Below are 18736 nucleotides of genomic sequence, written 5' to 3' on the forward strand. Positions count from 1 at the left end.
ACACTTATAGAATCGGGTCAAAATCTTGTCAAAATTCAAATATTCACGAATTCTCAAAAATAGCAGATCTACAAGCACTCGGCGACGCGCTGCGAGTTTGTAGATCTGCTATTTTTCAAAAATAATAATACGCAATAATGCGTACCCGCCGGTCTACATGGCTTAAAAAATACCCTAACTTGAACCAGAAAACCCATACGGGAAGGAAGTGTGGTGGAGGAGGTTCTAATCCACCTCAACAGAATGCATGCTCCTCTAGGCGAAGCAGGCAGGGACCGGTCGGGTCGAACCAGTGATTTATAGACGGGTAATTAGCCCCAGATGACAATGATGAATGCACCCTCGCTAACACCTTTGTAGACTGCCTTGTTAGGGAACATCTGAGAAGCCTGGTAAAGCTTATCATTAAGGGCGGATTCACACTGCGGTCTCGAGACCGGTCTCGAGGCTACTTGGCAGATGTTTAAACCGGTTTTGACAGTGTGAAGCGTGCGGTCTTCCTCAGAAACGGATAGCCTCGAAACCACCTCAAGAGGTAGTCTCGAGACTGCATTGTGCGACCTCGAGACCGGTGAGCCGCAGTGTGAAGCAACCGGCCTCAAAAACGGTATTGATGTTGAACGTGACCTCATATAATGTCGACGAGTCAGCCGTCGGCACAAATAAACACTGGGTAACAGTTGTCGACATGGCCATGGGATCAGCGACTTCATCTCACAGAGAGATTGCTTGCTTGTAGGACTGTCTTCTAAAATTCGTTTATATGTTTTATATCACCAGTTAGCCTACTACTGTGGCGCGCTGGACTGGTGTCATGTACTTCCAATTGGAAGAAGTAGCAATTGGCGAACAGTTATTTATTGTCTCGCACCAGCGCACTGAGGCAGGGGTGAAAGTGAGACGGGACGGCCAGAACCGGCGCTCCGTTAAAACATTCGGAACACGGGACTGTAATCTAGGCTGACCTAGGATCAGATTCAGGTCCGTTATTAGCCGCGAGGCAGCGACATGAAGTATGGCTGTAACTGTGAGATGATGGTTATGCTGCTCTGGGATCAGATTTACAGCGGGAGGGGGGGGGGGGGGGGCTTGGTGCGTGCGTGCATGCATGTGTGTGCGCTGTCGCCCGTCGGGAAAGAAAAGCAGAAAGAGAAAGCACTAGCCTACAAGTTAAACCATGAACTGTTAAACCATGAAAACAAACCGAAAATGACTTACCGCTGTTGATAGAAAATAGCCTAAAAGTATTCCTTTATCCCTGACTTTTGTTTCGATGTTATAGATTCCTTGGCACTGCTTGTGCACTGCTGTGCCTGCTTGACGTGCCATTAATGTGAATATTAAGCCACAAGCGTTTCAGCCATGTTGATTATTAAATAATTAAAATAATAACGTGCGCTGCGCTGCATGTCTCGCTCATCATTCTGCACGTTTATGCGCCTGGAAAATAGCAGATCTACAAGCTCACAACGCGTCGCGGATGCAAGGTCAGTGTGAGCTTGTAGATCAGCGACACAGGTCAATTGATATGCAAATAGGCTTGTTTGTCTTGTCGAGGTGTGGGGGGTGCGAGACCCAAGACCACTGCAACAATGTTCCACACTGCGCTGTCGCGCGTCATTGAATTGTTACACCAACTTTCGTGCCTGAATTTATTGGCAACCACCATCAGCAATGTCGCATAGTTGATGACACTATGTGCATACCGCCACCTATAGGACCGGGCTGTATAGTGCTAGTGATCTCCAGGGAGGCCAGAAGGTCTGCCAATGTGAATGCTGGCCAGCGTGAACCAGCAACCGGTTTCAGAATCAGTTCTAATCAAACGGATTGCAGTGTGAATCCGCCCTAAGAGAGAGAGAGAGAGAGAGAGCTCTTAATTACTCTGGCTGCGATTATGAATGGACCACAAACAGATGCCCAGATGTTTGGACGCGGCGACGTGCGGAGGACGGGACACAGTAACACAGGGAAGTAGAGATGGGACGATAAGCGATGTTATCGTTTATCGTGATAAAAAGACACTCGCGATAATCGTATCGCGGAGATTTAATACATTGTGATATCGTCCTCCGTCATGCACTGGGATCAATTCACCTTTTATTTGCCGAGCTGCATATACGATACCACTTAAACCTTCTATAATTGGTAAAAGGTACTTATAATATACGTACTTAATGCAGTATTTTTTCACTCTCTATCAAATGTCTTTGCCAAAAAAATAGCCGACCTACAAGCTTGCGACGCGACGCGTTGTGAGCTTGTAGATCTGCAATTTTTTGGGGAAAAATTCCGCCCCTGGATAATATTTTGATTATCGCGATAACATCGTAAAACCACGATTTCTTTCGTCACAATAATCGCGCTATGACATTTTCATATCGTCCCATCCCCTCAAGGAGGCTGACTTGGGATAGAGACAGAGAGAGAGAGGGAGAGAGGGAGGGAGGGAGGGGGGGTCTTTGAGAAGCTGAAAGGCTCAGTGCAGATGTGTCGCTGTGCAGACGGCAGGAAACAGCTCAAGGACATTTTTGTCCCGCGGTGTCTGAGCTCGCCGAGTGAGTCCAAGAAACGCTTTCTCTCCCTCTCTCTCTCTCTCTCTCTCTCTCTCTCTCTCTCTCTCTCTCTGGGATAATCAAAGATGGGTTACTGCAGAAGGTCAGGGTTTGAGGCGAGGCTGACTGGAGGAACAATCAGGTGCAAAAAATGAAATGAAATGTTTTCTTCTTCTTCTTCTTGTTGCAGCCGAGGTGGGAAAAGAGGTGGGAAGGACACGGTTTGGCTCCCGGCCACGACGCCACAGGTATTGCATGAGCCTGTGGCTCTCAGTTAAGATCTGGCAGAGATTCTCCCTGCCTGGGAGAAGCTGCTGGATCACAAGCAAGGCCTCTTTCATCTCCGGCATGTCTTCACTCTGCATCGCAGCCAACGGCAGATTGATACAGACTACATACGGAACCTCTGGGATTCTGGGAGGGAAGGGCTGTCCATGATATAGACTAAAACGTTACAGTATGATTATCTTTGCAGATGTTGCAGTTGCCGTATTGCTTGCAATAGATTTTTTCTTTTTTCTAGCTTTCTAGTTTTAGATTTCATCTAAAGTTTTAAGTTTACTTTTGATGTGATATGAAACACTTCAGGTACTGTATTGTGTACAATGGTGTAGTGTGGGAAAAACCCACGTTCCTTTTCCCACTGATCTCATAGCTCGTATTATAGCCTAGAAGTTCTGCTCTCAGATAAGATGTGCTTACCAGATGCTTCTCACTGTCAATTCTTCCCTGCGTTGATTTTAGTTTATTATTACAATTAATTTGACAAACACTGTCAGTGACACATGATGTAATCACAGTATCCACCACCCTTTTTTTATTGCAGTATAAATTCAATATATTGTACACAGTAAAATCCTCAGTGTTAAATGATCCATTTGTACCTCAGAGAGTGTACAATGTAAAGCACTTGTACTCTCAACACTCCATGGTCCATATGAACACCAGACATGTCACAGACACACAAAGTCTGGGGTCTACATTGGAGCTACGTCACGTTCTTATTTAAAAGAAGTACATCATGGCAAGGTAAAGTAACTAACTACAGAACGCAATTTATTTTTAACCACTTACTGTAAACCTGATTACTCTTAGTTGACGACCTTGAGTCGGAAATAGCATATCTGGTATACTATATAAGAAAATCTTAAAGATAATTTCACTTTATGAAATGACCATGAATATAATAGCCAAGTAGAAGGATTCTACAATTCATGATCCATGAATTGAATACCAAGGACTTCCAACATAAAAAAAGACTGTAAAAGGACTTATTTGGGATGTTCCTTTTAGGCAGGGTGTTTAACTGTACTTGTGCTGTACTACATTTCTATTGTATTGACTATACTTGTACTGTTCTCCATTTTTGTCTAATAAAATAATCAATCAATTAAAAAAAAATCACACCCAATGTGAAGTGAGCGGTGGTCGTGGCTTGCATAACATCTTCAGACTAGGATTTAAGTCTAGGATGTACAGGCTATGCTACACACACACACACGTTTTCGCTATGGCAAAACGCTGAGGAAAAAAGGCTACAGACATACGACATATGACATCACTAGACAAACATGATGCTACGTACACACATTTTACTATGGCAAAACGCTGAGGAAAAAGGCTACAGACACACGCACAGCCACTTATAGGAGCGGTTTGCACCGCTCAAAAAAAACAGGGCAGATACTGTAGGTTGGAAGTGGATAATTCTGGGTGCAAAGCGGAACAAGACATGCTCTCTGCTGGCTACAGTAGCTTTCCCATTCACCGCAAGTCATTGGATAAATGCTGTGTCAGCAGCTGTACGTACAGTCTCGCTGAACGCCGTAAAGGAGTCACTTCCCTCTGCTCGAGGGCCTCTGGCTCTTGTCTGACACATAGCATTGTGACCAGAGAGGGAGAGCGACACCTCCGCTTCAGAATCAAAGTACGCACTTCCCATTGGCTCCCCCGCCCCAGAGGTTTGTCTCGTCTGCCGGGATCACGGGGGTCAACAACATGGCTGCACGCCCTAACTGGCCCCTCCGCTCACATTTATTTTCCTTCTTGGCTTTGTTTTGAATCCCAAATTAGAGTTTCCATGCAGGAAGCAGAACGGACGAGGAAGGAGGAGGGGAAGGGTGCCCTCCACCTCGTCTTGTCTCATTCCCTAAATATTTACCAGAGCTGGTAATTTGCTTTTTCATGATATGAAATGATTTCCTTTTGAGTTAAAGATCAAATAATGATTTCCATCTGGCTGGGGCAGGAGGGGCGGGGGGGTCAGTAGGGACACACACGAGTCTGTGAGTGTGTGACTGGCTTACTTTACGTACGGAGTCAGCAAGAGGCTATAATGTGACCTGTGGTTCTGTAAGCCGGGCTCACACAGACACAACATGGAACATAAACGGGGGGAAAAACACCAGGGACTTAAAGCTTGGGATTTAAAACCCTGACACAAGGTTACATGCATGCTTGCTAAATCACTGCTGATGCAGAGAAAAACCTAACTGCAACACATGCCAGTCGCCTGTCTTCTCTCTCCAGCCAGACTATAGCCACAGTTAGCATATCACTGTAGACCCCACCCCTCATTTTACGGATCACTTTTCATTTTACCAATCAAAAACTAAAAGTGAAGATTTTTTTTAAAAAGTCAAATGTAATGTGCGGGGTGGCAGTGGGTTCAAATTAAGGCTGGACGATATTAGGAACACCTTCGATATTGGATAATGTTGTTGAATACCTCAATATCGATATTACTCACGATATTAGTAAAAACTATTGCATAATAAAGTTTTGAATGTTTTTTCTGCTTTAGGTTCACTGCCTGCCTAACCCAGATAATGAATAGCATATCCATGCATGTACATTGGACAGTACACATAGAATGAAGAAATTAAATGCCTTATTTGCATTTTCCTTTTTTCGTTTTTTGTTTTATTGAAATAACCACACCTGCTGGTTACAAATGGACTGCTTTTTTGCATGTGCTACGTGCATGCATAGTGTGTCTGTAAATTAATTTGACACGTACACCAATACCTCATTTCAAGCCGTCTTCGTTAATAATACCTCCCTTGTTTGATATCTCGATGAAGGTACATTTTCAATTATTGCCCGGCCTTAGTTCAAATTACACAAATTATAGGTGGACAAGATGATAGGGAAGAGGTGCTGAGTAGAGTCTTCCCTTTTATTATACACATATTTCATGGCACCAGGGGCCCAATGAAACAGATGATAACATTCAAATACATAGCTGTCGATTTGAAAACATAGCTGAAATCTTACTAAAGCGAAATGGCGTATCGGTAGTACACTCCCGCTGTAGTTCTAATCTACCCCCTCTGAGATTCAAGAGAACAGAGACATACGTACATAGACATTGTAATGAGAGACACACCAGACAGTATACCCTGGTGGGAGTCCAGGGTCCCAAGACAACAGATGTACAGTATGTGTGGTTCCAGAGAATGCCCCACAGCCCTGACAGCAGCGACGCAAAGTCAAAACTAGAAATTTACACATGGTTACTGATGATGTCTGCCATCAAATACCAAAAGTAACGTTAATTAAGGTTGCTGCCTCTCATGTTGAGACAACGAGGACCAGAGCAAATTCACGACGACGCAAAGAGAAAAGAACCGGTGGACTCAAATGTGTCAACATATTTAAATTACCTCTCGTTGCTGTGATTACCTGACATAAATAATGAGCTGCAGTACGCAGCTTCATCAAGCAGCGGCTCCAACAGGATGTCTGCAGTCACATTAAATGCCTAATAATGGTCCCGGCTATGGAGCTCTCTGGGGCATTGTTGAGAAATTATACAAGTGTCTAGAAACGCCGGGTAATTACACCGTATTTAGAGTCACGTGTTAGACACAGATATGGAAATAATATGGTAATATGGTTTATCCAAGAACAATGTTTATGCTGCTATATTGTTTGATCCCGCGATGAAAAACCATCAAAGAGTTGTTGCTATGCGAGAAGGTCTGCGTGGAAGGCTGTGAACCCTTAAACCAAGATGTATTTATTTTTTATAGGATTTAGTCATTCGGCTTTATCAGATGCTCAGGGGAGGGATGGAGTTTTACATTGACTCTTCCCCACCAACACATTTCCAGGGTGAGGGTCTCAAACAGCAACCGTGCAATCCCCCAACCTCCCGCTCTTACACAGTAAATCCCTCAGTATTCATTTATCCGTTTCTAACCCCGAGAGTGTAAAAAACATGCAACCTTAGGGATCTATTTGATTACATGCAATTGTGAACAAAGTAAAAAGATCACACCCAATGTGAAGTGAGCGGTTGGTGCTTGCATAACGTCTTCAGACTAGGATTTGAGTCTAGGATGTACAGGCTATGCTACACACACATGTTTTGCTATGGCAAAACGTTGAGGAAAAAGGCTACAGACATACGACATTTGACATCACTAGACAAACATGATGCTACGTACACACATTTTATGGCAAAACGCTGAGGAAAAAGGCTACAGACACACGCACAGCCACTCTATGGAGCGGTTTACCGTGCTACACACACACACGTTTTTGCTATGGCAAAACGCTGAGGAAAAAGGCTACAGACTCCTCTCCTAGGGTAGGTACCCTCACAAAAAACATGCAGTAATCCTGGTCTCTCTAATGCCTCCCCCTGGCCATCCGGGGCAACCTGATGGAGGGGGAAAGGAACTGGTTGGAATAACGTGTTCCTTACACGCGCTAATAACGTCCAACCGGGGAATCAAGGTGATGTTTTAGAAGATCTTTGCTCTTCCTCAGACCAGATCTAAAACAAGTTCCCTGAATTACGGGCCTTGGAGAAAGGTCCCAGTAAACTGTAATTCATAACAGTACACAGATTTGAACAGTTGTCTGCCATCTGTAATAACAACTCACAACCTACTTTTATAGGCTATTTCTATTGTATCTGGGACTCGGTGGTTTAAGGAACAAAGGACAACTACTGAATTGGCGCTGGATGTATTTCATCTAATGGCATCCAGATTATGAGTATAGATCAACTAATCCTTCACAAGGTTTGGAGTTTAATTTAGAATTAATCAGTTACTGTGTTGAAAAGGAAACCGCTGTCATATTTTAGGGGCCATGGTGACTGTCTGTCTGTCGTCATGAGGGCACAATGTAAGATGAGAAATACTTTTAATTTTGAATGTCAGGGTATCTCAGGGGTGGACTGGGACCAATCCATTCACCGTGATAGTGTTACATTCCTTTAATGGAATCTCAGCTCTGCTCTTCTGCTTCCCGCACGTGCACGCACGCAGCGCACACGCACACACACACACACACACACACACACACACACACACACACACACACACACACACACACACACACACACACACACACACACACACACACACACACACACACACGCACTACGCACACGCACACACACACACACACCACACACGCACACACGCACACACGCACACACAAATACTCATTTTCTCCTTTTACGGAGCCCAACGGGCCTCTAGCACAAGATGTGTTGGGATCATTTGATTCCAGCCCAAAGACAGGAACAATGAGTTGTGTCCCTTCGCTGGTCATGTGTGGTGGAGTGGCCCAAGGCTCCAGACAGAGCTCTGGAGGATGGCGGATGACTGTGTGATCGGGGGTTCTTTAAGAACGCATGTACTGTACTGTTACATGGAGCCATATGTGCTCGCACTCGCACACGTACGAGATGGGACGATATGACCATTTCATATCACGATTATTGTGACAACATTTTAACGATTTACGATATCATCGCGATAATCAAAATCCATTATCCTGGGGCGGAACATTTGCCAAAAAATAGCAGATCTACAAGCTCACAACGCGTCTTGTAGATCGGCTATTTTTTGGCAAAGACATTTGATAGAGAGTGAAGAAAAGACTGTATCAAGTACGTACGTATATTACAAGTACCTTTTACCAATTATAGAGGGTTTAAAATAGTACCCGGATATGCAGCTCGGCAAATAAAAAGGTGAATTGAATCCAGTGCATGACGATATCACGATAAAATTAAATCTCCACGATTACGATTTATTGTGAGTGTTTGTTATCACGATAAACGAAGTATCGCTTATCGTTCCATCCCTAACGCGCGCGACAACACACACACACACACACACACACACACACACACACACACACACACACACACACACACACACACACACACACCACACACACACACACACACACACACACACACACACACTGCGTGTCTCTTTGTGCGATTGCTTCCCTGTTGTTGGCAGTGGTGGGTGTTTTGATTAGCGAGAGACAGGGAGGCGGTAATGAACTGTGAATGCACTGCTTCCACTCATTTAGAGACGAGACATCAGTCCCCCGTCTCCCCTGCCTCCTCCTGCCAAACGCCATATTACCATCCTGTCCATACGTCCATCCCCATTAGTTCTGCCTGGTCCCCACCTCTGTCGCCATTCAATGTCAGCCGCACAGTTCCCCGGAGCCGCCCGCCGCCCCGCCTGACGGATGATGATGATATACCGAGTTGTGAACAAGCCTTTGTATTCCTACTGTACGTACGCCCACCTACAGTATACAGCAGGGTTTCCCCAATAGGCGGCCCACGGGCCATTTACGGGCCCGCGGGGGGCATACTGTCTGGCCCACACCAACACCAGTAATAATGGTGTTATAAGAGAAGCAACAACACTAGTATATCGTCGTTGTCGGGTGGAAGTCTCGTATCTCCAAATGTGTACGGTCTTTCGCAAATCATACAAGGCCGTCGCACAAAAGTAGTGAAAAACAGCAGAATCTGCGAGGTGCGAGGCGGTGCGAGGCGTTGTGTGCTTGTAGATCGGTGTGCTTGTAGATCGGCTTTTTCATTTTTAAAATGGTAAATTCAAAACGAACGGTTTTGGACATACAAGATTTTCACCCGACAATGACGAAAACTGTCTGGGAACGCCACCCTCGGCTTGGTACCCTAGACATAATTCGGCCCTTGGGGAAAACTAATCGGGGAACCCTGGTATAGGCCAGTGTTTCTCAAAGTGGATTCCAGGGACTCTGTGGATTCCTTTAGGAGGGTCTAAATTGACTCAGTCAAGTCTGTAACAGGTTCATTTGGTTCCATTTGTACACTGTCAGAGTTAAGGGGAGACCTTGACATTTTGAGAAACACTGGTTCTATTCTCAATGTGTCTAGTTTGATATGGTTGTTGGTTGACGTTGGCAAATGATTATTTTTTGTATTAGTTGAGAATGCAAAGGGAATAATCAATTATTGTAACGAGGCCATTTGTCACAAACTTAGATCACTAAGATCAGCTCAACTATGCACCCCTCTAGGTTGCGTTGTTTTCATTGGTAAATGGTAAATAAATGATGGTGCATTTGTATAGCGCCTTTATCCAAGGCGCTTTTTCAACCAATGTCTCCCCATTATACGTATTGCAGTGTAGTCTGCTCTGTTTTAAAATGCTCCAACAGGGGCCTGGACAGCCAGGAAGGCAGCTATACTGTGTAGACAGACAGACAGACAGGCCAGCAGACAGACAGATGTCTATTGATCCCCAGGGAAATCCAGGTAATTAGCCTACTGCTCCAGGTGAGACGCAATGACAGTAGTGCTGACGGACAGACGGCCTAACGGCACGGCAACAGACAGGATGTGTGCGCGATCGGTGCAGATGAGAGTCTATCAATCTTTTGTCATATTTAATACCTCCGCCTTATCAGACAGAAATGAAACGCTCAAATGAGGCTCCGAGCCCATTACCATGGTATGAATGAATGTTTGTACAGTGTGTGTGTGTGTGTGTGTGTGTGTGTGTGTCTGTGTGTGTGTGTGTGTGTGTGTGTGTGTGTGTGTGTGTGCGTGCGTGCGTGCGTGCGTGCGTGCGTGCGTGCGTGCGTGCGTGCGTGCGTGCGTGCGTGCGCGTGTGCGCGCGTGTGTGTGTATGTGTGTGTGTGTGTGTGCGTGTGCGTGTGTGTGTGTGTTGCGTGTGCTTGTGTGTGCGTATGCGGAGTGATAAGAGCGTTTTGAGTTTTTGATCATGTGTCGACATTCTGAGGCAATGCCTCACTAACACACTCACATACCTGTGCACATCCATGTACACCCCCCCCCCCCACACAACACACACCACACACACACACACACACACAGACACACACACAGAGTCCACCGTCCTCTTACTCACGGGGGAGACACGAGCGGCCGTAAGGAAGCATGAGATACCCTTCACAAACAACACAGCCCTCCCCGTCTCCCCATGTGTCTGTGTTTGTGTATGTATTCATTGGTGGCTGTCGCCTGTATAGAACAAAGACTCCAGATGACAAGCCCGAGATGACAGCTCCCATACTACCACTGGGCAGGTTACAGGACCTCCCTGCACGCACGCACGCACGCACGCACGCACGCACGCACGCACGCAACGCACACACAACCACACACACACACACACAACACTCACACACAGCTCCTGTCACTGGGCAAATTAAGGGACCCTTCTCCCTCCCTCTGTTTCTCTAGCTGTGTCTCTTCTTAGTTTCTCTCGTTCTCTCCAGCTGTTTATATGTATTTATTAAATCCCCAGTGATGTATGTGCTCTGGGTGTTAAAACAGCACAACATAAAATAGATCATAGACCTAACTGCTGGGAGTTCACTAACAGCAAAGGATTAATCCTCTTGCTCTGTGGTGTGCGTGCGTGCGTGCGTGCGTGCGTGCGTATGCCACACAGAGTGAGTGAATATGTAGTGTCTCTATGTTACATTGCCATCTTGAAGTTAAGTACGCGTAGACCTAGTCTATCTTTCTCATTATCTTAATTTATTGTTAATCAAGTGTTTTATCTTTACACTTTATTGTAAGTCAAGAGTGTTCTATCTTACACTTATCTTACTATTCATGGGTTGCATTTGTAGTTCTACACCAGGCCATGTTGAGGACCAACAAAGGTGTTCTGATTGGCACAATCAAACAAATTGAAACACCTTTGTTGGTCCTCAACATGGCCATTTAGGACTACAAATGCAACCCATGAATTCTCAAATCCACATTCCACATACAACTCTGGAACTGTGTCTTGTAAGTGATCCTTCCTTCCTTCCACTTACACTACTGAACCCATCCTGTTTGGGAGGTGTCATTTAATGTTGGAGGAACAATCTCTCTCTTCCATAAGGGATTCAATTTAACGCCACAACAGGCTCACGGATAGCCTGATACAGATAGCACCACACCGAGCCAAGAGTTTAAATGGACCGTGACAACAAATAGATGCTTCTGTAGGTTCTACCTTCATAAACACACCGCACACAAGATGGAATGGATTTACATTTGGAATTTGCTTTCCAGTGGTTAACCTTATCAACCGGCTTGTAGCCACAGTAGATGGCAGTAAACTACACATTACAACAGAGGACGTGTGACCAGACGGCAATGGCTTTGAGTCCTAGGCTCTGACCTGCTTAGAACAGTCGTTCTCAAGGTGGCCAGACCCCACTTTGAGACCTCTGTAGGTGCTGGAGGGGGTCCCCAGCAAAAGGTAGTTAATATAGCATTAAAATCAGTTTAACGACTTTAACCCTATTTCATTTAAAGATAGCTAATCTACAAGCTCACAAACATTTGTGAAATTTATATATTTTTACAACACATACCGGTATCTTGCACAAAAAGAAAATCTGATGGGGGTCAACAGCCTAAAAAATATCAATTTGGGCTATAAAAACGTTTGAGAGTTACTGTTTTAGAAAACACATCACAATTAAAAACTCCTTTATCCCAGAAACTACTGTTGATGTGCCCTTGAGTACAGAGCAATTAAGCGCTAATAGACCATATTCAATCATCAGGCGGCCATTTTTGCATTTTGCATTGAAAAACTGAGGTGCGACGTGGGTGGCATTTCATTACCTTAATGGCAAGATGGCCGCCTGGTGAATATGGTCTATTACCCACCAAACCCAACAGGTGCGCAAGCATAAGCGTACGGACACTGCTTTTCTTCAGCTCCATGTTCATGAATGCAGCCGTTTGCAAAAGTAAATGAATAATAATAACTGCTTTGGCTGGGAAATACAGCTTGTCCGAATGTATAATCATAGAAATACTTTTAACCCATTTAGGCGAAGAATTATTGAATGCTTTAACTATTAAAAAATAGCAGATATACAAGCTCACAGCGCGGCACCGAGTGCCGCGCTGCGAGCTTGTAGATCTGCTATTTTTGAAAAAGTCGTGAAATCGTGAATATATGTATTTTCAAAGCGAACGTTTGTAACTAAAATTTTGCTTCTGGGGGGTCCCTGGAACTAAATATTTTGAGATGGGGGTCCGTGGCCAAATACATATCATTTTGGGGGTCCTTCAAATGAAAGAGTTTGAGAACCACTGACATAGTAGTCTCTCAAGAACAGACTAACTGAGCTCCAGTTAAGTGAAAAGGACCTTTTCTTTGACGATGGCTGGCCAGATTGCTGACATAGAAACAGGTTTTTCAAAAAATCTTAGAAGGATTCAAAAGACACTTATAGAATCGGGTCAAAATTCAAATTTTCACGATTTAAAAAAAATAGCAGATCAAGCTCGCAGCGCGGCACTCGCCGCGCTGTGAGCTTGTATATCTGCTATTTTTCAATAGTTAAAGCATAAAATAATGATACACAATAATATGTACCCGTTTTATTGTGTAATACATTGCATATGTGCGAACCTGCAAAAATAACGACGCTTTTAGGTGGGTGCGGTGCGTAAGACTGTAGTTGTACTGGGCTGCTTCCAGGTGTTAATGAGTGCCACTGTGAAGCATGCTGCTATAAAAGGAGCATCTGGTGCTCAATTCATTTTCCCATCTCAAACTTAATGTGATGAATTGTGCTATAATTTACAGGCAGTAAAATGTTTTAGTATAAATACCATTTAACGATTTTATGAGACATCTACAGTCTGTAGGAAGACGCACCTTAACAGACGACATTGTGAACAAATAAGATTGCGAGATCTGTCATTTGATAAGATGGTTAAAGTAAGCCATTTAACCATGAGAGGAAATGGGTTGTTGGCTGATTTACCACTGTTTCAGGGTTGTGGCACTAGGCGAAGCTAGAGTGCCAAACAATATTTTCGGTGCTTCATACCACTCATACGCATCATTTCTACACAGAAAGGGCAATTCTTTCAACATGAGATGCTGCATTCAAGTTCATGAGAGTCTGGCCGGGGCAATTCTCTTGAATGGCTGCCTTCGTGTATGGCATGGAAAGGGGGGCATTTGCATTTCTTTCACCATAGTGAAAACTGCATTCATGGTCTCTAGAGGGCACTTTTTACAGATGGGTAAAAGGGTAGGCGGCTTGAGTCCCCTTTGATATCCATGTGTGCACGACACGTGCCTGGATAAATGTATTCTGAGCCGATACAGAAAAAAGAAAGAAATCACTGTTGGCGATTCATTAAAAATAGCAGACAAGACGAGATGAGACAAGGAGCTGTGCTGGTGCGTTTGGAGGCGGCTCATTGGTTTCCTGGGATGCACCTAGAGACATGAGGCATGAAGACTGCCCTAACCTGATGAATTGAGCCATAAAGGTGATTGCCTCAAATGAAAGTTCACGCCTCCGAGGCAAAAAGCATACATCTGTTTTATTTCGAATACACGGCTCACAATGTGCACATGGTTGAAAAGGGGGACGCTCTATTGTATGTCAATCTGCTATCTTCTATTGCAGGGGTCTTCAATGGGAGGGTCCTCAGAGTCACTACAGGGGGTCCTCCAAATCTTTGTGTGATAGAAACTTCTTTTCTTCCCTCCTTTTATATGTTAACCACTTGAACCCCAGCGTCCATATTCGGAGAACTTAGCCAATAATAGCAGATCTACAAGCTCACCAACGCCTCGCGCTGCGAGGCGTTGTGAGCTTGTAGATCGGCTATTTTCGGCAAAGAGTTTTGGTGTAGAGGGAGAAAGAGCAGACTAAGTACAAATGAAAGGTCAAGTTTATTAAGTATTGACGGTTCAAGTGGTTAAATATCTGAAAACACAAATTGACATTCCAAAATACACTGATGAATTGTGCAAAGATGAAACTAACAGGTTGTGGGGGTCCCTGCTTCATCTCTCTCTCTCTCAACCAAGGGGTCCTTGGCCTGAAAATGTTGAAGAACCCTGTTCTATTGTGTTCTTAGATTCTTAGGCATATTGATTTTTGTGACCTATAGTTTAACCGCTTAAACCCAACAGTATATCCCTTATTTCAATGGAGTGTAAATCTGTTTTACACATGCCTAACACACACACACACACACACAGATTTACACTTGTGCAAGACATAAAGCAAAGACAACTACAAATACCAACTCTACTGTAATTGCCTACCTGTTTGTACTGTATTGGCTGTAGGCCTAGTGCTTTTATTTAATCCAACATAGACACGCAGCCATAAAAAAAGGGGGGAGAAAAGAAATAAAACACACGCTTGCGTATCAGTTGTGCTAATTTGTCTAATTACATCTTTGTAACTAAAGGAAAAGAGCTAATGTTACCCCCGAAGGCTTTGCTTTGGAACGCAAGACAGCAGCTCAGGACTACACGAGAGTTCTCCTGCCTTTGCCTGAGCTGGAAGGCATGTGGCGTGCGTGCGTGCGTGCGTGCGTGCGTGCGTGCGTTGCAAGGTGGTATAGGGGGTACAGTGAGGAAGAAGAGGAGGTTGTGAGCAGGGGTGTCGCACCAAATTCTGGGCCCTGGGTACAAGGATTCACTGCGGGCCTCCCATGAATATTCTTCATAAGGGGAGGGGGTTTATACCCATTTAGACTGGGAACGCATTATTACGCGTTATTTTGTGCTTTAAAGTGATCCCTGACTAATATGACAAATATGCCTCAATACATTATAATTGTCCTCTATAACTACAATGTAAAATTAAAAACACCTCAATTATTTTATTTCTTCTAGAAATAGCTAATCTTTCACTCTATAGGGGAAATGCCCGTCGCAAGTTGATGATGTCATAAATGTCAAGTGTGATCTATCCCTATGGAATTTATGGCATGCATGTGAAAATAAAAACAAACTTAATACTTCCTATGGTTAATATGAGCATCAAATCAATATTTCAAATGTGTTTGTGTTTTGTTTTTCTGCACATGCATGCCATAAAAATGACACATGACATTTATGACATCATCAACTTGCGACAGGCATTTCCCCTACTGAGTGAAAGATTAGCTATTTCTAGAAGAAATAAAATAATTGAGGTGTTTTTAATTTTACATTGTAGTTATAGAGGACAATTATAATGTATTAAGACATATTTGTCGTATTAGTCAGGGATCACTTTAACTATTGAAAAATAGCAGATATATATCTGCCATTTAAAAAAAATTGCAAGTTTTTGAATATTTCAAATCCTTCTGAGGTTTTTTGAATAACCTATATGTTTCTGTCAGTGGTGCTGAAATCTTTTCATGTCAAGGACCCCCAAAATGATATGTATTTGGCCACGGACCCCCATCTCAAAATATTTAGTTCCAGGGATTCCCCCCCCCCAGAAGCAAAATTTGAGTCACAAAATGTAAGCTTAAAAAAATACATATATTCAAAGATGTGCACACATTTTCACAACTTTTCAAAAAATAGCAGATATACAAGCTCACAGCGGGGCACGAGTACCGGGCCGTGCTGCGAGCTTGTGTATCTGCTATTTTTCAATAGCTAAAGTATATAAAATAATTAAGGTCCCCTCCACCTTTGGTCCTAGTAACTGGGTCCCACTTTCCCCCCCTTGTGACGCCCCTGGTTGTGGTGGTGGCAGGGAGCCCTTGTTGGGGGGGGGGGGGGGGGGGGGGGGTGATGCCGTAGCTATTTCTACACCCCTGAGACTCCCTCTCCCCAAGGAGACGAGCCACCCACATACATCCTGCTGACAAGCCTCCTGTTTATTTTTTCCCTTCATTAATGTGGCATCTCTGGAGGGCTTGTTTTTTTCTCTCCCTCTCTCTCTCTCTCTCTTTTTTAACAGGATTTATCAGCAAAACCAATATTTGGTGTCAGGTGGTGAGAAGCATGGGCTCTCCTCCTCCCCCCGCACAGTGTAATAGATTGCGGCTGAGCCGTCAGCGATGAGGCCTCGTGGCAGCTTCTGCTAACAAGCATCACTGACAGGGCTGTGTTGTTTGTGTGTGTGTGTGTGCGTGTGCGTGTGCGTGTGCGTGTGCGTGTGTGCGTGTGCGTGCGTGCGTGCATGGAGGCAAGGGTGAGCTGCTCTCTTGACACAGTGTCAGTTTGCAGAAGTTTTTTTTGGTGAGGACACAAACTGAAAAGTAATTGTTCCAATTACTGTACAGAGGAGGTTGTTGGTAGAACTATGGTGATATTCATGGTAAATACTGTGCTGTACAAACTGTACAATATGTACGTTGGACGTTGGTTTCTACTGCTATTTTTGGGTTAGCAACATCTGCAATATCACACACACAATCAGATTTAGTGTAAAAAAAAAAGAACCAGTGAAAATATTTTACGAGCTAATGAAACTGAACGTTATTACTTCAGCCTGAAGTACAAGGCATAACGGAGCACTTGAGATCAGAAATGCTCAGAGCTGGAGAATAATTACCAAAGCAGGTTCACAAAGTTAGAAAACAAACGAGCACATAATAACACATACAATCTAAACCCCTACCCTTTCCTACTCCTTTGCTCCCGGCTTTCTCAAAAAGTGTCTAGAACGGAATAATATCCCAAAAGCTGAATTCAATATAGTGAAACACTAGTTGGCTCTTCCTGTTTAGAGCGATCTTTTTGTGTAGAAAAGATGTGTACCGGGATTACAGATCAACATACGCGCATGGCTAGGGCACAATGCATGGTTATCTGCAAGTGATATCTGTTACAGTCTTAGCTTCCACCTGCACCTGGTCTTCTGGGTTATATTCAGATAAAGGTCTGTAGAGTCACTCACTACACAGATTTGAATATCGTCACTGTCGGGCAGAAACCTTGTATCTCCAAGTTTCAAATTTGTATGTTTTTTCGCTAAGTAAAGCCCTGCTTCATCAGACAAGGCCGTCGCACAAAAGTAGTGAACCATGAACGTTGTGTGCTTGTAGATCTGCTGTTTTCACTAGTTTAGTTCATATCTTTTAATGATAAAAACTAACGGCTTTGGACATACAAGGTTTCCACCCGACAACGACGATATGTTATTTGGTAAACTGAGATTGCAAGTGTGACAGGACAAAAAAAACAACATTTATCCCTTTTTGTTTATTTAATTTTTACCCTCTCCCTAAATTAAACTCTGTTTTGAAATTTGATAAAACAGACTGAATAACACACAAGAATACAACTCCACATATACTGATACTTCTCTGTATAAACCTTTCACAGCGTCTGAACACAAGGTATAAAAACAACGTTTATCTTTGCTCAAACAACGAGAAAATAAAAGCCGTGCCGCCTTCAAAAGGACATAATGCCACTTCAGCAGAAAAGACAAGCTTCCTGTGCTCTATGAGACTCTGTCACCGCGGGGAGGCCCCGGGGAGGCGCCTCCGTGTGTCAGCATGTACACAGCCTGCAGAGACGGCTAATGGCCGACCGCCATTGTAACCACCTGAAACTCAATAATCTGGTCTCAATTGTGAGCCGCGGTGAATCAACTTTTTGATCGTGATATTGCATGTAGAGAGCCAATTTATCTCTGCCGCAGAATAGACGCTGGCGTTTTGAATGGCTCTGTAATGGCTGCCCATGGGGAGGGATCGTCATTCAGCCTCGGCGACATTCTTTTCTTTTTTTTGTGTGTGTGTGTGTGTGTGTTGTCCTTCAGGTGTTCTGTATTCAGCGCTAAGAATGCTCTGATTGATAGTGATTTCTAAGCCGGCGCGCTATCGCATCTCGCATCTCTCATCTCTGCCCCCCCCCCGCCCCCCTCTTCTCTATCTGCCTGGCAGACAGGGGCGTCACAGTGGGGGCGGGAAAGTGGGACTGAGTTACCAGGGCCCAAGGTGGAGGGGGCCTTAATTGTTTTATACTTTAGCTATTGAAAAATAGCAGATGTACAAGCTCACAGCAAGCTTGTAGATCTGCTATTTTTTTAAAGATGTGAAAATGTGTGCAAATCTTTGAATATATGTATTTTTGGGCTCGTGGGCAGGAGAGGATGTAGGGGCAGTGGTG

General features: G+C 44.1%; 1 protein-coding gene across 4 annotated transcripts in view; it reads right to left on the bottom strand.

The window, feature by feature from the left end:
• fbrsl1 (fibrosin-like 1) overlaps nt 1–18736 on the bottom strand; it is a 529581-nt gene that overhangs the window by 279454 nt on the left and 231391 nt on the right. The window lies entirely within an intron of this gene.

This window comes from Nannobrachium achirus (assembly GCF_963921795.1).
Source record: "Nannobrachium achirus genome assembly, chromosome: 12".
Classification (NCBI taxonomy): domain Eukaryota; kingdom Metazoa; phylum Chordata; class Actinopteri; order Myctophiformes; family Myctophidae; genus Nannobrachium; species Nannobrachium achirus.